We start from the raw sequence: 23,893 nt of genomic DNA, 5'->3' as shown, positions 1-23,893 counted from the left end.
CATATCCTAACATGCCCATTTCTTAGGTCTTTCATTTTACTTTGCTTTTCGTTTCATTTGGCTACACCAGGTTGTCTGGAAGTCAAGCTCTGCTGAGCTGCTGTTCTTCTGCCAGCAAAGTCCAAGCACTGTGACCACCAGTCTGGTGAGTGCCTTTTGGCCCCAGTGGCTGCTTAAATTTAGGGTCACTAATTCAACCCTTTTGACTTTGGGAGCAAGATTTATGGAAAGGGGAGAAGCTAACGGGACTGCTGCCCATAATGATAACAGCTATATCAAAGAGGGTATGCACTCATTAGGACAGCTGCTTGCTGTAGTAGACAAAAAAATGTCTAGTGGCTCAACACAAGGGAAGCTTATTTCTCGCTCACGCAACAGTACAGATGAGTGGGGGTCACCTGGGACTACTTCTCCTTCCTGGTAGGTGGGCACAGTAAAGCTCTGGGAGATTCCTCTGGGCCACACAGAGAAGTAGCATGCAGGGGGGCAGGCAGCAGTGCAGTGGGTTAAGCACACATGGCGCAAAGTGCAAGGACCAGTGTAAAAATCCTGGTTCGAGCCCCTGGCTCCCCACCTGTGGGGGTGTGGGGGGAGGATGTCGCTTCACAAGCCGTGAAGGAGGTCTGCAGGTGTCTGTCTTTCTCTCCCCCTCTCTGTCTTCTCCTCCTTTTTCAATTTCTCTCTGTCCTATTCAACAACAATGACAGTAATAACAACAGCAATAATAACAACAACAAGTGTAACAAAAAGGGGGAATAACCTCCAGGAGCAGTGGATTCATAGGGTAGGCAATGAGCACCAGCAATAACCCTGGAGGCAAAAAAAAAAAAAAAGAAGAAGTAGCATGCAACACTTTAATGGTGTTCATTTGAATAAAACTCAACCACATGACCACAGTTAAGTGCAGAGGGAATTTTTAGGGAAATGTAGACCTGGCCAGGCTAGCTTCTCTTAGTCATAGACTCTTCTGTGCTGGAAGGTTTCTGGAAAGTCTGAAGCACTTAGGTCTGTTCAAGGAGAAGGTGCTAAAATGTTATGATGAGAAGTGAGCAGATATTTAGAATTCTTTATTTATTTAATTTAATTTTTGTTTTTTGGCTCCAGGGTTATCTCTGGGACGTAGTGCCTGCACTAAGAATCCACTGCGCCTAGAGACCATTTTTCCAATTTTTATTGGATAAGACAGTGAGCAATTAAAAAAGAAGGGGGAGATAGGAGGAGAGAAAAATACACCTGCAGACCTGCTTCACCGCTTCTGAAGTGATTCCCCCTGCAGGTGGGGAGCTGGGGTACAAACCAGGATCCTTGCTTGCACGGGTCCTTGTGCTTTGTACTTTGTGTGCTTAACCCAGTATGCTACCTCCCAGCTCCAGATATTTAGAATCCTCTGATTCTGAGACATTCCTGGGTGTTCTCGGGTGATTTTTGTCCTAATTAGCAAGAAATAGGGGACAGGGTTTTTCCAGGGGTCTCTATCCCCTTGTACATTGACCCTTATGTGGTGACCATAAAACTACTTTGAGGTGGCCAGGGAGCCAGGAAGGGCCTTCTTCCCCTGATTTTCCCTCCAGACTTCTTTTGGTCTAAGGTCACTCTGGCTTTGTCTCCTGGTACTTGATTTGTGTCCCCTGGGATTGTCCGACAGAATAGTACCCCCCTTTCACCCCTGTCTGTAAGAAAGTTCATGGTCTCCTTAGCTCCCTCCTTGATCTGTTCCCATTCTTGGGACACTTCCAGCAGGGGGGGGGGGGGGGTTCTGCCTAAAGTGAGATCTTCAAACCAAGAGATTCAAGAAACATTTAAAAGGAGACTTGAAAGACTCATTCTGAGGAGAGTTAACACTACCTGGAGGATCTGATACGTGATTCCAGTATTTGTCTTTTAGGAAAACTTTCAAAACATTTACTAAAATCTTGAGTGTTATGGTTGTAAATCCTGCCTTGCAAACCCTGAATTGGGTTTGTGTTTTATGTAGCCTTCCAAGCCATTGATGGTCATAGTGCCATGTGGTGGGAATCATAAAAACCCATAATGGAACGGGGCGGGGGAGACAGCATAATGGTTATGCACAGGACTTTTATACCTGAGGCTCCAGAGGTCCCAGGTTCAATTCCTCTGCACCATCATAAAGGAGAGCTGAGAAGTGTTTTGGCAAACAAAAAACAAAACATCTATAATGAGGGCCAGCAGGAGGCTCACCCAGTAGAGCACATGTCTTATCATGTGCAAGGACCAAGGTTTAAGTCCCAGGTTACCACATAGGATGCCTGCAGGATGGAAACCTCCTGAGTGGTGGAGCAGTACTGTGGTATCTCTTCTCTTTTTCTCTCTCTTCTTCTATCCCTATTTCTCACCTTCTATCTAGAACAGGGGTGGGGAATCTTTCTTCTGCCAAAGGCCATTTTGGATATTTTTAACATCATTCACAAGCCATACAAAATTGTCAAATTAAAGATTAGTACTTACTGTGTTTCAAGTCCTGCCTGTGGTTGCCTGGGCAGGTCCAGACCAAATGTTACAGTCAGCAGGTCAGATGTTCCCCACCCCTGATCTACAGAAAAGAAAAGAAAAAGGCCACTGGGATTGGTGAAGTCATGTAGGCACTGAACCCCAGCAATAACCCTGGTGGCAAAAATTAAATACAAATAAAAGAAGACCTTCAATAAAATGTGTTTCATTGGTCCATGTGTATAACCAGGCTACACTCCTGAACAGCCTGGTGCTTAGTTCTTTAGTTTTGGTGTCAGTACCTGGCTAGACACACTGGTTTCTTGGTGGAATCTGACCCCTGGAATTGACATTTCTGGTGCCCACGGCCTTGAAGAACACACCTTGTCCATTGTGTGGGAAGGCCAGCTACCGGCCAACTTGACACAGCATTTCAGACTCTCATGGAGCTTTGTGCCTGGTGTCACCTTTGCCCAGACCCCTCATTAACAGAAGTGGACTGAGGACAATTGGGGCAGAACAAATTTTTTGTTACAAAGATGCTCCAACCTCTGAAAGCCCATTTTCTTGGGCTGATGTGTCCCGAAGTGACAAGTAAACTGACAGCTTGCTGGACCTGTAGGCGACTTAATGTGCTGTATAAGGTGACAGCACATTGAGGGGTTGCAAGACGACCTGTCAGGTGGAGTGCACACCTCACCATGTGTGAGGTCTGCTTTCAAATTCAGCCCCCATGTGGGAGAACAATGGACAGCACTGGGGAAGTCCCATGGATGGTGAGGCCATCCTCTAGTGCCTCCCCTCTTTCTGAGTGTCTTCCTTTGTTCTCCACCTCTAGCTGTCAGAAAACTAAAGAGTAGAAATTGGCCCTAGGAGGCCACTCAGCAGTACCGCACGCATGCGTGGTCAGAAAAAATATGTTGAACACTAGTAACAGGTTGTAATTGCTGGGAGCAAGTAGGAATGGTGGGTTGTTGGAAGTCATAAGCTATCCAGAAACCTAGGAAGGGCCACGACTGGGACAGGCAGTGGCGCCCCAGATTAAGCGCACATAGTACAAAGTGCAAGGACTCATGCAAGGATCCCAGTTTGAGCCCCCGGCTCCCCACCTTCAGGGGGATCACTTCACAAGTGGTGAAGCAGGTCTGCAGGTGTCTATCTTTCTCTCCTCCTCTCTATCTTCCCCCTCTCAATTTCTGTCTCTCCTATGCAGTAAAATGAAAAAAAGGGAGCAGTGGATTTGTAGTGCAGGCACTGAACCCTAGCAATAACCCTGGAGGCAAAAAAAAAAAAAAAAGGAAGTGCCACTGTCACATCAAGAGAAATACTTGGGCCCATTCACTTGGGAGACTTGCTGGTCATAAGTTGTTGATTTCAGCTGCCCTGTGACAAGTTCTCCTCAGGCACTCAGAATGCAGGGATTGACACGTGAGTGGGTTGGGTCAGCCTCCTGATATCTAGTGTCTAGTTGCATACCCCAGCAGGAAGAGATGTACCTCCAGCAAACCAGAACTTCACCACCACTACCATAACCTCCCCACAGTTCAGGCACCAAACCCAGGAGGCCTCCAAGATGCACCAAGGGAGAAGGGACAAACAGACACTTGGGCAAACGTATTTTGATTTTTGACATTTTCAAAGGAGCATCAGCACAAACATCATGAAAAAACTCAAGACTTCTTCGAGCTTCATAACCATAATTTTCTATTTTCATCTTCTAAAGAGGTTTAATGAAACATAAGGAGTCTCATTCAAGTTTGGGGCACTGGAGTCTTTCCAGAGCTCCTGTGGCTGTAGAATCATAGCCTGGACCACTGTAAGGTAGGGCAGGCTCATAGAATCAGTGCCTTTGGCCCGTCAGTTATTTCTAACCCCAGAGGCTTAACATTTTCAAAGCACAGAACTGCAAGCCCCTTCCTTACCCTGGATCAGTATTATGAATATTCCACTACTCCTTTTAGAGGATTTTGCAATACAGCCTCATCTTCAAAGCTAAGAATTCACAGTACCAGGGCTTTGTCATTCTCAGGCCGAAATCCCCTGACTGCTTGTCACGTTGGGACCCAAAGGTCTCAGGGTTGCTCTCTCTCTTTCTTCCCTTCTCTCTCTCTCTCTTAAACTCAGGAAGCCTCTGGCTTTCATCAGAACTTTAGCACTTCCTCTGCTCTAAATGGTGATTTTTCTCTTAACTGTAAACCTGAGATGATTCCGTCAGAATAACAAAGGCAATATATGTGAAGTTGTTTGGGCAACTTAGATCAATTTATGGCAAGCCAGGTGGTGATGAAAACCATCACCTTCATACTGGTTGATGCTGGTGTCTTGGCTTTTTGTATTGTTTTAATTGCTATTAATATTGCAAGTTTATTTATTATTTATTTATTTATTTATACCAGAGCACTGCTTAGCTCTGAGTTATGGTAGTACAGGGGGTTGAACCTGGGATTTTGGAGTCTCGGGCATGAAAGTCTCTTTGCATAACCACTGTGCCATCTATCCCTGCCCTTTATTTTAAAATTCTCTTGTCTTTCTGAATTATTTCTATCCAAGATCTGAAGCACCACTCTCTAACTAGCAAAAGCACTGCACTGTAAAAATGTCAAGGGCATCTGGAAAGTTTTGACTGTAGGCCAGAGGTCAACCTGAGAGGCTTCCAATCTCACTCACAGAAAGGTTTGACCTGAGATTCACTGACATCTATGAGGGCAGACAAGTTGCCAAAAGTAAAAGCTGGGGGCTGAGTGGTAGCACAGTGGGTTAAGCACACATGGCGTGAAGTGCAAAGACCAGCGTTAAGGATCCCAGTTCGAGCCCCTGGTTCCCCACCTGCAGGGAAGTCGCTTCACATGCGGTGAAGTAGGTTTTTCTCTCCCCACTTTATTTTCCCTTTATCTTCCCCTCCTCTCTCGATTTCTCTCTGTCCTATCCAACAACAACTACAATAACAGTAGCAACAACAAGGGCAACAAAAATGGAAAAAAATGGCCTCCAGGAGCAGTGGATATGCAGGCATTGAGCCCCAGCAATAACCCTGGAGGCAAAAAGAAAAAAAAAAGTAAAAGCAGCTTCTTGGTGTTTTATGGGGCTTCCAGTGCACTGGCCAAAGGCTTTGAAACCCCTGCATAAAAGCAGTAACCCTGGGTAGTGCTTCCCACACCAGGATACAGTCTGCCATCTGTGGTGCCTCCCCAGATCACAAGAGCAGCCTGTCTGCCTAGCATTGTGGGAGAGGCAGGAGATTCTTACAGAATAGCAGGCATGTGTTCAGTTTAAGACCAGTAACTTTTTTGATGGCCTTTAGCGTTCTACTATTATAAATATGTAAATATTCTCACAGATAGGTCTTTTTTCCCTTTTTTAAAAATATTTTATTTATTTCCTTTTGTTGCTCTTGTTGTTTTATTGTTATAGTTATTATTTTGATTATTGATGTTGTCATTGTTGGATAGGACAGAGACAAATAGAGAGAGGAGGGGAAGACAGAGAGGAGGAGAGAAAGATAGACACCTGCAGACCTGCTTCACCACCCATGAAGCGACTCCCCTGCAGGTGGGGAGCCGGGGGCTCAAATTGGAATCCTTACGCCGGTCCTTGAGCATTGTGCCACATGCTCTTAACCTGTTGCGCTATTGCCCGACTCCCTTTTTCCCTTTTTTTTTAATTAATAACTCAATATTAATTTACAAAATTACATGTCAACAGGGGTACAATTCCACACCATTCCCACCACCGGAGTTCTGAATCCCTGATCCCTCCATTACAGTCCACCACGGTTCTCCCCAGGTTGCAGACATGGGTTAACCATCATCTCTACAACTCTCTGTATTTGTACAGAGTAACCCCCTTCTTCTTCTAGGTCCAGTCCTTCCCTCCCCTTCAAGCCACACATAACCCTATTACTACATCCAAATATGTCTCCCCTTTGCGTCTTCTCTTCTCTATCTGTCTGTCTGTCTGTCTATCTATCTATCTATCTATCTATCTATCTATCTATATTATTGGATAAAGACATAGAGAAATTGAGAGGTGAGGGAGAGATAGAGGAAAAGGACAGAGAGAAAGAAACAGAAAGACACCTGCAGCACTGTTTTACCACGTGTGAAGCTTTCCCCTTGCAGGTGAGGACCAGGGGCTTTGAACCTGGGATCTTGCACACCGTAATGTAAGCACTTAACCAGATGTGCCGTCACCTAGCCCCCCCCCCCTTTTTGCCCTCTCTATATGGGACCTGATGGAACTGGAGTTCAGAACCCTCTTATCTTCTTCTTGTCACTTTTTCCCTACTGGGAGTATGAATCAGAATTGTTTTGGGAGTGCAGAAGGTAGGAGTTCTGGCTTCTGTAATTGTTTCTCCACTGAACTTGGGCATTGGCAGGTGGATTCTTACCCCCAGCCTGTTTCTGTCTTTCCCTAGTGGGGTAGAGCTCTGGGGAGGTGGGGTTCAGGACACAATGGTGAGATCGCCTGCCCATACAGATCTCCCTTTGTGGTTATTTTAGAGTAGGAGTAGGGAATATTTATAATATCATTAATGAACCATACAAAATTATCAACTGAAAAGAAAAAAACCACTTGACATTGTTATATATATATATATATATATATATATATATATATATATATTCTAGATTTATTAAATTTTAAGTCCTTTGGCAGCACTAGACTGTGAGCCGAAGGCAAAACATCCCTGTTTTAGGGAAACTTCATGGACTTGAGCCAGCAGATCACATGACCTTATTGTTTCATTATCCCCAGGACTTCACTGTTCTGGGCCTACTTTTGCAGATAGAAAGGGAGAGATGGCGGGAAAGACACCAAAACACCAAAGGTTCCCCCAGTACAGTGGGAGTCAGGCTCGAACCTGGGTCACACACATGGCAAAATAAACACCCTCCCCAGTGAGCTAACACCTGGTCCCAAGTTACCTATTTTAAGAGTTTCTGGTGTAGATTGGTATATTAATCAGCCTCTAACAAGGTCCCAGCATCTACTTCCAAGAGCAGATATTCTGATCAGCCCTTCCAATTCTTTTGCCTACTAAAGCCTGACAAGCACTGATCTACTACATTCAGTTTAATAAACATTCATCTAAGCAAATACTTGTTAGAAAAAAGTTTCAGGATGCTGGGTGATTATATCTAAATAATAATTTTAAAGGATGGGCTTTTTTTTTTCAGCTTCTGAATTTTATTTTCCCTTAGTCACAGTAATAGTATAGTTAAAACATTATCAGCTTCAGAGTGGGGAAAGGTTACTATCGATGCAATATGGCTGAGACCCAGGACATTTCATTCGCTTCCTTGTGGTTACCCAGCCAAAGCTAGAACTTGAGGCGAAAGAGGACTCAGGTCACCCCACCCATGGGCAGCAGAGAAGAGGCAGCAATGAGAAGACTGACCATGAAGGGAAGTCCTTCCTGGCAGGCATTGTGCTCAACCTTCTAGGTAGGTTCAGATCGCAGGTCGCACTTAGGCAGACGAGACCCTGCAAAGGACCTGAGGATCTGCTGGCCTGAGATAGTCACACTGGAGCTGGAGGGAGGCAGCCATGGGCTTACCACACAGACGCATGTCACTGCAGCCTAGGAAGAGGCCGCCCCAGAGTCAGAAGATAAAAGTAAGATGCCCAACAAGTGCTCACCACCTGGCAGGGTCACAGAAAGCCAAACAGCCATAACAGCTTTTTCAGGAAGGGAAAACGTACTTTGTTGTGCAGTGGGAGGCTGGAGTCCATTCATTCAGGCCAATCCTCCTTCTCCAAGAAGTATTAGTCTTTTTTTTTTTTGCCTCCAGGGTTATTGCTGGGGCTCAGTGCCTACACTATGAGTCCACCGTTCCTAGAGGCCATTTTCTCCACTTTCGTTGCCCTTGCTGTGGTCCTTGTTGTTGTCATTATTGTTGCCATTGCTGTTGTTGTTGGATAGGGCAGAGAGGAATTGAGAGAGGAGGGGAAGACAGACACCTGCAGACCTGTTTCACTGCCTGTGAAGCAACTCCGCTACAGGTGGGAGGGCAGGGACTCAAACCAGGATCCTTACCCTGGTCCTTGCACCTCATGCCATGTGCACTTTACCTGCTGCACTACTGCCTGACCCTCCAGTATCAATCTTTTATACAGGCAGAATAAGAGAGAAAGCAGGTGAGTCAGGTACTGGAGTCTTGGACAGTTAAGGAGGAAGGGTGCAATGGTCCCCAAACCTCCCCTCCTCTAGCATCATGGATCCCCCAGAACAGAGGCCTTAGTGGATGGGTATCATCTATTCTCTACTGTAACAAAGGGTTAAGCCATCCAGAAGCAGGTGGGCAATTCAGTCCCTGAAGCTGTCCTTCAGTTTCCAGACTGGCTTTCCTTGATGGAGTTAATGTCCACCCAATTTACCAATCTGGGACCAACACCCTTCTTCCAGGGCCATATCAGATAGCCCAAACCCAGTGTTCTTGGGGTTCGACTCTGGTGGAGTTCATTGCATAGTCCACGATTCGAGAAAAGATCTGCCCTTGCTGTGTGTGCCTCTGCTGATTTGAAAGGCGCTGTGTTTTCAGGCAAGGAGTAATGTAGAGTACTTGGCCAAAGAAAGGGCAGTGGGTCAGAGAAGTACTGAAAATGGAAATGAAGACAATTCCCTAGTCATGGGGAACACAGTACATAAACAATACCCAGATTTTAAAAAGTTCTCACCACCTCTCTAAGATGAAGTGTGACAGTTCATCCTTAGCTCTGCTCAAACCCGTCAGACCAGACCCACTGATCACCGATAGCAGTTGGCAGCTTCCCTTCTTGTTTGACCACCTCGGTGTTGGGAGGGAGGCCCACCATCCTAAGTCTGACTTTCCAGTTCATAAGCTCCATGGAGGGACCAGGCAGCAACACACACAGTGCCATGTGTAAGAGCCCCAGTTTAAACCCCTGGGCCCCACCTGCTGGGAGGAAGCTTCTTACGTGGTGAAGCAAGTGCTATGTCTCTCTGTCTCTCTCCCTCTCTCCCCCTCCTGAGTTTCTATCTACTTTATCAAAGATAGAAAAAAAGAAAAGAAAAGGTGGGGTAGGGTGGGGAATGACCACCAGCAATGGTGTGTTTGCAAGTAGGCGCTGAGCCTCATAGGTAACCCTGGTGGCAATAATGATAATAATTATTATTAATAAAATTCTCCACAAGTTCCTCTTACCCTACAAACCCCCTGTTCATGACCAGGCTCTATAAATAACTGTTTAATCCCCTCTATGTTCAGGTCCACATCCATGACAGTATCAACTGAAGTACTGAGCCTGTAGGAGCACTTGTGCCCTGCTCATCTTTTTTTTAAGCTAATATTTTTAGCTTTATTATTATTATTGGATATAGACAGAGAGAAATTGAGAGGGGAGAGATAGAGAGGGAAAGAGATAGACAGACACTTGCAGCCTTGCTTCACCACTCATGAGGTGGGGACCTGGGGCTTGAACCTGGGTCTTTGTGCACTGTCATGTGTGTGCTTAACCAGGTGTGCCACCTCTTGGCCCCGTGCCCTGCCCATCTTGCAACCTGAGTACCAGAGACTTGTCGAGGTCACCGAGGGTCCTTGCTGCTGGCCCCGGGCAGCATCACAGCTGTCCTGAGCCTTGGCCTCCTGGGCCCAAACTTGGGCAACTGCAGTTGGAACAAGTGTAGATTCTGGGGTGACCTGCCAGCTCCCCTGAATCAGAGGCAGAGCAGATGGTGGTGCTTCAGACGGTGTGGGTGGGGTCATGTGAGCCACCATTGTGGTACTTCCTGCACAACTTCCTCAACTGAGTCATCTTCTTGACGGTGTTTGAGTAGCTGACAAGACATAGATGCACAGGCCAGTGTGTGGTGACTCTGCTGGGTTGATGGCAACAGCATCACCAGATCAAATCCCAGGGAGCACACATCAGAATTTTGTGAAACCCAAGTGTTCACATACTGCTGAGGAGTCTCGAGTGTTCAACAGAGGAAGCATGTCCAAGGACAGTGTGTGTTGGACCTATTAAAGTCAAACAAAAGGGAACACTGTCTGGTGCCAGAGAGTCAAGCTCTACCACACCTGCTTTCTGTTTGAAGGGAAATTTTGCTTTATCACACACTCCCAGGCTGAAGCTGATTAACTCGGATCAAGAGCCCCTGCTCCCAGGAGTTTTATACAGGTGGAGGCGAGGGAGGGTGAGAGAGTCCAGAGTGGGTTAAGTACGCATAGTAGGAAGCACAAGGATCCTGGTTCGAGCCCCCAGCTTCTCACCTGCGTGGGGGTCACTTTGTAAGTGGTGAAGCAGATCTGCAGGTGTCTATCTTTCTCTCCCCCTCTTCCCCTCCTCTCTATTTCTCTCTTTCCTATAAAGGGGAAATAAAAAAAGGCCTCCAGGAGCAGTGGATTCATAGTGCAGGCACTAAGCCTCAGCAATAACCCTGGAGGCAGGGGAAAAAAAAAAAAGAAAAGAAAGTCAAGAACTAGCACAGATCTTCCTACAGCTTCCCTACTCCCACAGCGCACAGCTCTTCCCTCCACTAGGAACAGGGCTGTGGGTCTAAACTAAACTAAAGCAGCCAGTGGGTCTCAACAAAACTCTATTTTAGTAAGTAAGGCACTTAGCCTTCTGGAAGGAGGCATAGATTTGAGTCTCTATGGCTATCCTTTTGTTTCTTGCCTGGAATACCAATTGATAATTGATGGAGTTGAATTCAATACAATTCATCAATCTTCAGGAGAGAGAGAGAGGAGGGAGGCAGAGAGAGAGAGAGAGAGAGTATGTGTGTATTTACTGTTCTCTGAAATTTCCCCACAGTCCAAACCCAGTTCTTCTGAGGAAAATCCAATTAATGACTGTTCCTAGCTTAATAGCCTTAGTGTCAGGTGTCTTATTTTTTTTGGTTTAGACACTGTACAATGTGATGTTATCTTTGGGGATGGTGAGATAGTCCCATTAGGAAGGTCCTGCTTTGCCATGAATTTACCCAACTTGGAGTCCCAGGTGTCCATGGCTCTGTTATCTATCTCTGTTTCTATCTTATCCTAAGTGTAAAAAAAGTAATCCTGGAGTGAAACTCCAGCAATGATTAAAAAAAAAGAATTACCTTTGGTTAGAATGGCATATGCAGTATATATTTACTGTACTGTTTTTGTAATTTCTACTGACTCTAGCTATTTTTAAGGTATTAAAAAAACAACTGGTTTTTGTGGTTTTCTGTTTATTTTAATTTTTTTAGGTTTTTTTTTCTCCTTTAGTCACAAAGTGTGAACTGTACCATTGAACAACCTGGTTAACTGAAACTTAACAGAAAAAAACCCTTTTTTTCCTTTTTTGTTTTATATGTGGTATTTTCTTTCTTTTTTGTTTTTCACCAGGGCTTCACTGCTCTGTGACAACTTTATTTTATTATTACTATTTTTAATATATATATATGTATGGATGAATATATATATATCGAGAGAGAGAGATACATTCCAGCACTGAAGCTTACTTCAGTGTAGTACAGAGCCCAGGCTCTATTCTGGGGGCATTAGCTCTATTTTGCCAGCCCTAAGTTGTTTCATTATTTTAATTAAAAAGTGTTTTTATTGCCCCTGACATTATTGCTGGGACTCAATGCCTGCACGGTAAATCCACCACTCCTAGAAGTCATTTATTCATTTTTCAAAAATTTACTTTAAAAATTTAATACAATAGGACAAAGAGAAATGGAGAAGTGGGAGGTAGAGAGAGAAAGAGAAAGAAAGGCACCAGGGGCTGAGCGTGCCCTATTAAGCTCACATGATACAAAGCACAAGGACTCTGTGCAAGGATCCGGGTTTGAACCCCGGCACCCCACCTGCAGTGGGGGGGTCACTTCACAAGCAGTAAAGCAAGGCTGCAGGTGTCTTTCTGTCTCTCTTCTCTCTATCTTCCCCTCCTCTCTCAATTTCTCTCTGTCCTATCCAATAAAATGGAAACATTGCTGCCAGGAGCAGTAGATTCGCACTGAGCCCCAGCGATAACCCTGGAGGCTGGGGGGGGGGGGAGGGAGAGGGAGGGAGAGGAGGAGAGAGAGACCTGCAGCCCTGTTTCACCACTTGTGAAGTTTTCCCCCTGCAGGTGGGGAGCAGGTGGGGAGCTTGAACCTGGGTCCCTTCACATGATAATGTGTACACGCAACTGAGTGCACTGCTACTCATCCCTTGTGTTTGTGTATTTGTTTGTTTTTGGTTTTAGTGTGTGTTCCCTACCCCAGGAAAGGGGGGTTCAACCACTGACATATATTCTGTGCATCTCTGATTGTTTGCTTTGCTGCTTTCTAATTCAGGGTTAGGCCTTCAACAGAGCTCTGTGGTTTGAGCCTCACCCTCCACTTTCCAGAGAGAACCATCTCCTGATGGAGTCAGAGAGCTAAGGAGTCCAGCACGGGGTGTGCACATGCCCCTTCCCCCTCCTTGAGACTGTCACTTCAAAGCGAGGTAAAAACTCAGATCTAAGAAATGGTTATCACGGCGTCGGTGTGAATCTAGCCCAAATCGTCCTTCTCACCCGTGCACAGTAATTTCTTTTCTGGAATGCCGCTTTGTCTGCTCTGCTCATCACACAGATTATTCTCTTCCCCTCCACCAAATGGCTCCTCCTCTAATGGAAGGAGATTAACCCTTCTGTGCCCCCTTTCAAGCTCATTCAGCCAAGTGAAGGTTCTCATTGCACTGCTGAATACTCCAGTGTGAGAGGGCTGCCTCTTCATTGAGGCAACATTGCCTCTGTCAAACACCTGGTCTTTCTTCCTTCCTTCCTTCCTCCTTCCTTCCCTCCCTCCCTCTTTCCCTCCTTCCCTCTTTTTTAATTTTTTTTTTGCCTCCAGGGTTATTGCTGGGGCTTGGTACCTGCACTATGAACCCACTGCTCCTGGAGGCCATTTTTCCCATTTTGTTGCCCTTGCTGTTACCCTTGTTGTTGTCATCATTATTGTTGTTGATATCATTGCTGTTGTTGTAGGATAGGACAGAGAGAAATGGAGAGAGGAGGGCGAAGACAGAGAGGGGGAGAGAAAGATAGACACCTGCAGACCTGCTTCCTTGCCCGTGAAGTGACCTCCCTGCAGGTGGGAGCTCTAACCTGGATCACTTAACCCCACTGCACTTCCGCCCAACCCCCTAAAATTTTTTTATTAAATTGTATTTATTGGATAGGACAGCCAGAAATCAAGAGGGAAAGGATAGAGAGGGAGAGAGACAAAGAAACACCTGCAGCCTTGCTTCACCACTCACAGAGCTTTCACTCTGCAAGTGGAGACCGGAAGTTCCAACCTAGGTCTGTGAGAATTGTAACATATGCGTTCAACCAGGTGTGCCACCACCCGCCCCCCTTCCTTCCTCCCTCCCTCCCTCCCTCTTTCTTCCTTCCTTCCTTCCTTCCTTTTTTCCTTCCTTCCTTCCTTCCTCTCTCTTTCTTTTTCTTTCTTTCTTTTTTTTTTCCAGGATGTATGTGGTAGTGACTCACACTTAGCTTTTTATTTCTACTGTATTTTCTTTTTCTTTCTTTCTTTCTCTCTCTCTCTTTCTTTCTTTCTTTCTTTCTTTCTTTCTTTCTTTCTTTCTTTCTTTCTTTCTTTCTTCCTCTCTCTCCTTTCTACCAGAGTTGGCCCTGGAGTGACAATTCTGAAATTCAGTGTATCACAAACTGTGTGCTTCACAGCATGGACTTGCACAAGGTCATGGGCGTTCAGGTCAGGGGGTACTTGCTTTGCTATCCCTCTTCAGGGTCCCGTCGTGAGAAATCCAAGCTTGGTTTAGTCCCTTGTTCTGCACAGGGGTCCCTGGCACCACCTAAGGTTGAGACTGAGCACATGGGGCTGACGTCTTCATGACATCCTGTCCGGATATGACACGACATACACACACAAGCTACAGTCCCTCTGGGACTGGCCTTTGACCCCAGTTTCCTGCTGAGCCTTATTTACTTAGGGGACTCGGCTGACAAGATCATGGTAAGGGGGCAAAGGTGTCTACCCCGGGGGCCCCACGTGTGAGCTGCAACACTTGTGATGGCCAGGCTTTAATAGGTGCTGATGAATCTCCCTCGTTTTGCACCTTTTGGTTTCAAAACCATACTGAGCGATGGAAAATGAAACCAGATTATTTTTAGCTGCTCGTGCTAACTCTTGAGTTTTTCTTTGCACAATAAATAGACTAGAGGTGGCTCCAGCTGGCTAAACTTAATCTGATGGAGCAAATATAGTAATTGTGTCTACTACTCTGATGCTTCTTCACAAGCCACACTTGGCCCCAGGTGATATTGTGGCTAATATTTATAATTTTGCTTAAAAATTATATTCAGTTAAGCATTTAAAATATCAGACACATATGCTATAGCATTTTCTTCTGAGAGAAATAGGTTCTAAAGTCTCTATGTGGGTATATCTTCATTATTTCTTTCATTCTATATTTATTAAGTACGTGTTTAACTGAAAGATTAGAATTTAAAAAAAAGATTGTGTGTGTGTGTGTGTGTGTGTGTGTGTGTGTGTGTGTCAGAGTAAGAGAGACCATAGCATATGGTGTAGCAGGGATTAACCCTTTCACCTCTGTGACATCAGATATGACAGGCTGGGGGTGATAACTTTATGCAATCTCCCCACTTAAGGTTAGAATTTTTTTTAATTAATTTATTTATTTTCCCTTTTGTTGTCCTTGTTATTATTGCTGTCATTGTTAGATAGGACAGAGAGAAATGGAGAGAGATGGGGAAGACAGAGAGGGGGAAAGAAAGCTAGACTCCTGCAGACTTGCTTCACCGCCTGTGAAGCAACTCCCCTGCAGTTGGGGAGCTGGGGGCTCTAACCGGGATCCTTCTGCTGGTCATTATGCTTTGAGCCACGTGTGCTTAACCCTCTGTGCTACCACCCAATTCCCAGAGCTTTTTTTTTCTTTAAAAAAAAAAAACTGAATCTGTGTGTTGGGTTACAAGTGGAATACTAAGAATTAAAGAACCTACCTTTTATCAAAGATATAACAATCCTTTGAACCTGATTTTCTGTTCTCTCAAAGAAATTGAGATGATATTCTCCAGGGCCAGTTGTGGCACACCTGGTTGAGTGCCCATGTTTCAATGTGCAAGGATCTGAGTTCAAGTTCCTACTCCCCACCTGCAATAAGAACGTTTCATTAGTGGTGTTGCAGAGCTGCAGGCGTCTCTCTGTCTCTCTCCCTCTTTGTATCCCCCTACCTCTTGATTTCTGGCTGTTTATCAAATAAATAAAGATAATAAAAAATTTTTAAAAAAGAAATGATGTTCTCCAAAGTACCTTCCACATCCTGTCTCTCTGTGAAATGCTCTGCTACTAAGCTCCCAGGAAAATGGCGGAATACTTCTTGACAATAGTGTTAGCGTCTTCAGGTCTCAGTCTTGGTTCTGCTTTTCCTCTCTCTGTCCTGGGAGTGAAAGATGTAGGCAGACCCTGTAGTCAGCTTGCCAGACAAGTGATTCAGTACTCAAAAGACTTCCACTAGTATCTTTAGTCCTCAGACCCATTTCTTAACTCTTGGGAACAAGATCTACACTTTCAGAATATAGCTTTGTGATTCTGCTGGTAGCAGTGAGGCAGGGGAAGGCCCCAGGCTTGGTGTTGGTTAATCAAGTGTGAACCCATGGGAGCTCTTGCATCACACCAGGTGCCATCACACACACACACACACACACACACACACACACATTTTTCAGAAAGTAATTCTGAGACATAAGTACAGGCAGGGACTTCAATGCAACAGAAACATCTTGGGGTTTGAGCTCCGGCCCAAAGGAAGTGAAGCGTCACTGAGGTTAACGCAGCTGCTGTGTGACCAGAGGTGCGTGGCTGTGGCCCATCTGAGCTACAGAATCATCATCCTAAAGCAGAGAAGGTAGATGAGGTGTCCCTGGGTTTAGCCTTAGAATTTTGTTAGCCTGGGATAGAGAACAGTGGGGTAGATTTTAGCAATTTGTGAGGACCCTTTCTCTGCCTTTTCCACCGCCATCCCATCTTTCAGTCTGGTTGTCAGTTTCTCTAGCAGGAGAAGCTTCACTTCCTTGCTGAATGTGTGTTTGCCATCCAGGGCCAGGAAGAGCCTTTTGTTCCAGTCATGGTCACAAGTGAGCCTGAGGTGGGGGGTGGGGGGCGCGGGGGTGCTCCCACCCCCCCCCTTGTGCATCCCATGTCAGTCATTGCTAGTGCCATGTTTCCATTGCACTAGGCAACCAACACAGGAATCACTCTGTTGCTAAAGCCAAGGGGCTGAGGGTACTGAAAATGGCAGTGACGCCTGTGGAGCAAGTTTCCACATGAGGGTCTGAGTTGGATCAGGCCGGGGTGGACCTCCCCCACCCCCACCCCACAGTCTCTCTTCAGCCCTGAGTCACTTGCCCCTTTTACTCTGTTGAACACCACGTGGCTGGTATCGCCCTTCTCTCTCCAGCTCTTTCCTGGAGGGGGGCACCCTCCGTTTGGTCCCCAGTCAGAGAAGCTAAACTGCTCAAGTCTCGTTATCAAGTGTGAAAGCTCATGTCTAAGAATAGGAATTCAAGCTCCTCAGACGTGCCTGTTCTCCCAATCCTTTGTTCTCCTGGCTCATGAGCCCTGAGTCAGGTGGGGGAAGCTGAAGGGCTTGGTTAGAAAACTCCCTGTGAGAGCCATCTGATTGGAATATAAAACTGCTACCCTAAAGCAAGGTAGCTGGTCATACAGCTAGGGGACAAGTCCAGCTTTTGGCCTAACTGAACTATGAGCAAGCCAGGCTGTTTGTTTGTTTGTTTGTTTATTTCCTCAAATCAAGAACTTCTAGAGCTGGAAGGGATCTTGATGAGATAAGGTATGTCTACAGTCAGTCTTTTTTTAAAAAAAAAACTTTTTTCCCTTTTGTTGCCCTTGTAGGCCGTGCCAGCCTGCCTCAGGCCACCCTTCAGCAGAACCCTTTTGTTGCCCTTGTTGTTTATCGTTGTTGTTATTATTGTTATTGTTGGATAGCACAGAGAGAAATGGAGAGAGGAGGGGAAGACAGAAGGGGAGAGAAAAACAGAAACCTGCAGACCTGCTTCACTGTCTGTGAAGCAAACTCCCTGCAGGTGGGGAGCCGGAGGCTCGAACCAGGATCCTGATGCCTGTCCGTGCACTTTGTGCCATGTGTGCCACCGCCTGCCTGGCTCCCTACAGAGTCAGTCTTATAAGAATATTTAGAACACCAAACTTCTTTCTTTTTTTCTTTTCTTTTTCTTTCTTTCTTTCTTTCTTTTTTTTTATTAGCAGAGCACTGCTCAGCTCTGTTTTATGGTGGTGTAGGAGACTGAACCTGGGACTTCAGAGCCTCAGGCATGAAAATCTCTTTAAATAACCATTATGCTATTAACCCCCCCGCCCTCAGAAAAATTTCTCATTCAGAAATCAGGCGTTTTCTTAAAACTCCATTTAAATAATATGGTAGGGGATGGATCTGTTTAGGTCAAGAACACTCTTTGGGAATGGAAACCAGGCCAGTCTTGATGGTCACAATGATTTTTTTTCCCTTTACTAGAACAGATTTACTCACAAATGATCATCCATCAGACCAGGTATAAAAGAAAGTGAGCTACACTGTTTCACATAGTAAATGTGTAAGGCCACTTATTAAGCGCATGGTCTTGGGCTAATGGCCGTCTCTCTCTGTCTCAGCTTCAGCTTCATTATCTGTGACATGGAAACTTCACGAGATGAAGTTGTTTCCTCAAACGGAAACGTAGGGTTTTGTTGTTTACTTAGCATCTCCACATTAAGACAAATCTGTGATCAATGTTCTTAGCCTTTCTACCATTGGCTTTCCAGAATGGTCTAGTTGATTCTTCCTCCTCCTCTTTTATTCTTTTAACCTGCTGATGCGGCCTGTCTTCTGTTGTTATACCCACAGTAACCTGGGGCCTGGAGAATGGGGGTCGTTTCATACAAGCAGGGATAATGGTGGCATCAGGGAAGAGGGTAAGAAGATTCTTAAACTGAGTGGATGGTGGATGGAGAGGGAGGGCTTATTCACTTAGGATTGGTGGATAGATTTGGAATGTTAAGTTTGAATTTTAACTGTTTACTGTGTGATTGGCAATCTCAGTTTGTTCTTTACCTAAAATAAATAACTAATGCAGCCATCACAGGATTATTAGCTTAATGTTAAGTACTATATCACTTAAATGTTGGAGATACACACACAAACACACACACACACATACACACACACACACACACACACACACACATCATGATATAGAAGCTATTTAACTTTAAGTTCTGGCCAAAGTAGAAGTCCCAGAGGTAGATAGTATAATGATTATACAAAGAGACTCTCATGCCTGAGGCTCCAAAGTCCTAAATTCAATCCCCTGCACCACCATCAACCAGAGCTAAGCACTACGGGGGGGGGGGGGAGTGTAGAAGTCCCTGTCCATATCTCTAGTCAAGATGTAAATGTTCAAAGTATCAAGAAACTCTGATGAAAAATTAGGCTAAAATGGTGTGACCAGGGAGAGAGTTCAGCTGCCAAAGCATAGAACTTGCAGGCCTGAGACTCCTGGTTCAATCTGCAGCACTACATCTACTGGAGGGATCATTTGTCTACCTCACCCTTGTGAAACTCTCTTATATGGGATAAGTAAAAATAATATATTTTTTAAGTTTTTTAAATTACTTATTTATTTATTCCCTTTTGTTGCCCTTGTTTTTTTTATTGTTGTAGTCATTTTATTGTTGTTGTCATTGTTGGATAGGACAGAGAGAAATGGAGAGAGGAAGGGAAGACAGAGAGGGGGAGAGAAAGACAGACACCTGCACACCTGCTTCACTGCCTGTGAAGCGACTCCCCTGCAGGTGGGGATCTGGGGGCTTGAACCGGGATCCTTACACCTATCCTTGAGCTTTGTGTCACCTGCGTTTAACCCACTGCGCTACAGCCTGACTCCCAAATAATATTTTTTTAGAGTAGGCTGAAATATCACGCAAATATGTTTGTAGTTATTGGTAAATTGTGCAGTTTCTAAGGCTGAATCACCACAGATAGCCAATCTCATGAAAATGTTTTAAACTTTTTAGATTCTAAAAATGTAAGCAAAAAAAAAAATTTTTTTTTTCACTTAGATTTGGGGCCGGGGAGGTGGGTCAGTGGTAGAGTACCTGCCTTTCATTCGTGAGGCACTGAGTTCAACTACCAGCATCGTATGAGAAAGCAAGACTGACAAAGCAAGTGATGCCCCATGTGTGGTAGGGTACTATTGTGTGTGTGTGTCCATCTGTCTGTCTCATTCTCATAAAAAATAAAGTAAAATAAAAATTAGGTCAGGGAGATGGCTCAGCCATAGAATGCATGCCTCACATGTGTGAAACTCCAGGTTTGATCCCTGTTCCTTCTCAAAGAAAACAGTGAGGGTAGGGGAGACAGCATAAAGGTTCCACAAAGGACTTTCATGCCTGAGGCTATGAAGCGCCAGGTTCCGCCCCCCCACACCCCCACACCACCATAAGCCAGAGCTGAGCAGTGCTCTGGTAAAATTAAAAGTAAGCAAATACATACGTAAAATAAAACTTGAAAAAGAAAATAATGGAATAAATAATGAAAACTTAGCTTAGAATAGCCTAACCAGATAGCAAAATCACTTACAGATGTTGAATCAGGTGTAAATGTAAAGCAGCTACAATATTTAATGCAGCGAATGAATTAAAGGGTCATAGAGACTAATCCAAATGTTTATAAACCAAGGATTCCTTTGGGGCTCAGCGTCCGGACGTCATGTTGGTTTTTGTTTGTTTAAACAAAAATTGAGAATTGAGCTTTGTTCATACTTGAATTCTGTACTCTGCATAAGCCATGCAATTTAACTTTGACCCCCAGGACTGGAGACAAATTGAGCTCCAACTGCAGAACTAGGAGACTGTGGACAAGTAAAAGCCTTGGTCAGAGTGAGAGGCGCACCCTTCCTGCTAGCTCTGTCCTCCTCCAGCCTGTTCCTGCTGGGCTGGGCTGGGTGGGGGGGGGGGGGCTCCTCCTGTTCCAGCCATCATAGTGGCAGACTGGTTAAATTTTTCATTCATTGTCTGTTTGTGCATATACTCTAAGGTGGACGAGGAGTTAAAAATAAACAAGCAAACAAACAAACAAATAAGTGAATGCATGTCCATGCCGGACAAAGCTTGAGCGATTCAGGTACAGCCGTGGTTTTTTGAAAGTACAAAACAGGACTGACGGGTTGAGAATGTCTGTGCAAACAAGCTCACCCATCTGCGTACTTTCAATGCCAGTTCAAGTGTGTTCTGTGCAAGCAGGCCTAGTGAATGGGCCACGTCTATTCATTGAGTGTTTTTGGAACATCACAAAATGGACCAAGATGTGGCTTTTTGAGACTTATTTTGTCAGAAAGTGGACAGAGAAGTCACAGCGAGGTTTAGTAGTCACATGCCCTGGCTTCCAGTGGACAAATACAGTCATACTCACCCTCACTGCCCAGCCACACTCACCACTTACCTCTGTGAAGGGGACACGGCACTGTCCTCTGTTCTCAGGAGCCTGATAGGCACTGCGGCTCACATCATTGTCATTTATTATCCAGGCAGAGAAGGCAGAGACTTAAGTTCTATGTGCTCAGAGGTGACTCCATATCTTACATGTTTAGCCGACATGATAGTAATTTATATTCTCATGGCAATGTGTAGCTTTTTTGAATGTTATTAATGGGAGAAATCCTAACAGACCCCAGTAACATCAAATGCTAAGCATTTACTACAACTCCTCTGACCCCACAATTGAAGGTCCCTGCTTTATAGATTCCTGTCTATTATGTAGTGCCTTGGCACGCAGTGTGATTGTCTTTTTCCACCCTCGACCTCCATGGTAAAGGAGGAATTAGCCTAAGGACACTCCATTCTAATTTTCTGCTGCTGTCAACAGTAACTAGACCTTATAGAGCAGTGATGTGGGGGTGGGGAAGATAGTTCCAGCATTGGTGTTAGCTCAGGAGCTACTATTTCTCTCTCTCTCTCTCTCTCTCTCTCTCTCTCTCTCTCTCTCTCCTTTCTTTTCCTCCAGGCTTATTGCTGGGGCCCAGTACAGGCATTATGAATCTACAGCTACTGTAGGCCATTTTTTCCATTTTATTATTATTATTATTGGCTAGAACAGAGAGAAACTGAGAGAGAAGGAGGAGATAGGGAGAGAGAAAGATAGACATCTGCAGACCTGCTTCACTGCTTGTGAAGCAACCCCCAGCAGGTGGGGAGCTGGAGGCTTGAACTGGGATCCTTACGCCGGTCCTTAGACTTCATAGGATATGCACTTAACCCAGTGCAACACCATCCAGTCCTGGAGCTACTGTTTCCATAAGAGTCATGATTATTTCTGGATTAGTGGTGGGGGAGAGATAATTCTCCAAAGAGAAGATTGCTCAGTGTAGTTCAGATATGACTGACCATTTGGACAATGCATCTCAGAGGCTTTAATTGCTGAAGTTAGAGGAGGGCTTAGATACTCTGCACGTTGAGCTAAAAAAATCACTTGGGTTCTGAGGAAGGAGAGAGACTGAGAACTAGAAATGAAAGTTCAGTTGTGTGACCTGGTACCTAAGTCAAGATGTTTGAACAAACACATTTCCTTCCCTCCCTCCCTTCCTCCTTTTCCTCCATTCCTAGCTAGGTTCTTGAGTATTTTGCTAACCAGAATATTTTTAGCCAGCCCTTTGAGAAGATGGACCCACTGGAAAAACTGTCACCCGCTGAAAACATTAACCCATTTTTGCATGCGTTAAAATTAATTCACACTATCATATCTAACAATGCACTTGGAAATTAAAAGACTTCTGAGAACCAAGAAGAAAACCATGCATAGTATGTATTTAAAGGCAGTCTTGTAACATTTTATGAAAATGTTGGCTTATGTCCAGGACCTAAGGGTGGGGGTAGGGTGTGGTTCCTTTGTAGCTGAAGAAAGAGTGGGAAGGAATCTGCCCGATTTCCTAAAAAATATAAAAGATGTCTTGTTTTATACAGAGTGATAAATGAAATGCTTTTCTATTTTTCACCTGCTGGCAGGAGATGGAGTTTTTTTTTTTTGAGCAAACTATGCTGATTTCCTCTCTTTAGGGACTTGGTGGCACCGGTTTTGTAGCAAAACAGCATTTGCTTATTAGGCGTTTCTTCAAAATCCTGAATAAGCAGTTCCTTCCACATTTTTTTTTTGTTCTACATGTTCAACATTTCATTGCAATTTGAGCTTCAGTTGTGTGAGTGCATGCATGTGCATATGTGTGCATATGTGCGGGTGTGTTGAAAGGAGATGCATACGATTCCTCACTTTTTTATTATTTAAAAAAATAATAATCACCCTGGTTATGAACTGGAATCTCTCCAGAAGGTTATTTCGCCTGATTACATACAGCCAAACTAAAGCCCGTCAGTCTTGACCAGTAAGTCTAAGAAGGTGGTGTTGAAGACATGGAATTTGGTGTTTGAGTAAAAGAGACTGAAATTTGGGAAAACATTTTGCTCATAAAGCGGATCTCACTCCCGCATCAGCCCTGACCTCTGTGATGTCAATGTCATCCTGCACGCAAAGCTAAGCTGAGCCTCCAAGTCAAACAAAGAAGCATCGCATCTTGGGACAGCACGGTTTCCTTTCCAGTATGTGAGATGTATACATCCATATGTAGACAGAAGCTTTTGATACCAGTGCTAATGGCTTGCTATTTCACCACTGAGCGTTGAAGGAGGAGGGAGGAGAAAAATTGTCTTGCATTTCCTATGTTCTGAGTCTGAGAACAGTGTGCTGCTGTTAAGTCTTCACATTATTTAGGTCACTATCGTAACGATAGCTTCCATCGCTCACGATGCCTGCACAGACACTGAGCACCAGTGTATTTTTCTGTCCTGATTATATTTCTCTTCTAACTCTAAGCAAATTCATTCACATTTTTTACACAATTCCAATGGAGGCGGTATCTGCCGTTCTGTACTGCAGATAGATTTAGCAGGATACATTTACACGCTGTGGTTAGAGGTTATAGCACCAGTGCAGACAGCTGATCATGCATTCTTCCACAAGCCTGCCGGCAGCATTTAACATTTAGAAAAATAAGCTAGAAATGCTGCAGCCTTGCTATTATTATTCTTTGCTTTGCACTAGCTTAACAGGCTTGGTGTTTGGTTGTTGCTATTGTTAGCAATTCTATAAAAATTAATGCTATAAAATGCACCCCCAGCCAGATACATACTGTATTGAAAGCCTTCTTCCGGAAGAAGATAGGACAGTATTCATCCCCGCTTATTTTCTTCCTTAGCCAAAGGACTGTTTGATTCTCAGAAGCAGAAGGAGACAGTCATTGTGCAGGAGCTCTGCTGAAGTGTTTGAAATGACTTCTACTGCCTGGTTGCAGAATTCGGAGTTTGCTAAACAGTGTTTAGTGATTGGGCTCATCTTGCATCACCAGTTGATGACATTTTTCTTTGTTCCCTCCTACCCAG

The 23,893-nt window shown here is 44.7% G+C and overlaps 1 protein-coding gene and 1 long non-coding RNA gene across 9 annotated transcripts in view; one reads left to right on the top strand and one right to left on the bottom strand.

Moving 5' to 3' along the window:
- Positions 1-23,893, top strand: part of ZBTB38 (zinc finger and BTB domain containing 38) — a 126,777-nt gene that overhangs the window by 1,186 nt on the left and 101,698 nt on the right. For 6 of the 8 annotated variants that reach the window (XR_009551524.1, XM_060197512.1, XM_016191229.2 and 3 more), the window contains exon 2: positions 71-145. The gene's annotated coding sequence lies outside the window, so the exon portion shown is untranslated. Of the gene's footprint in view, positions 1-70; positions 146-17,228; positions 17,244-22,814; positions 23,054-23,893 lie in introns of those variants that run through there. The other 2 variants (XM_060197514.1, XM_060197511.1) reach the window with 2 other exon arrangements.
- Positions 2,466-23,886, bottom strand: LOC132540360 (uncharacterized). The gene is made up of 3 exons (XR_009551527.1): positions 23,644-23,886; positions 15,394-15,544; positions 2,466-2,551 (listed from the first exon to the last, which is right to left on the bottom strand). It is a non-coding gene; the product is annotated as an uncharacterized LOC132540360 (long non-coding RNA).

Source organism: Erinaceus europaeus, chromosome 9 (genome assembly GCF_950295315.1).
Source record: "Erinaceus europaeus chromosome 9, mEriEur2.1, whole genome shotgun sequence".
Lineage (NCBI taxonomy): Eukaryota > Metazoa > Chordata > Mammalia > Eulipotyphla > Erinaceidae > Erinaceus > Erinaceus europaeus.
This window is presented reverse-complemented; position numbering and strand designations above follow the sequence as displayed.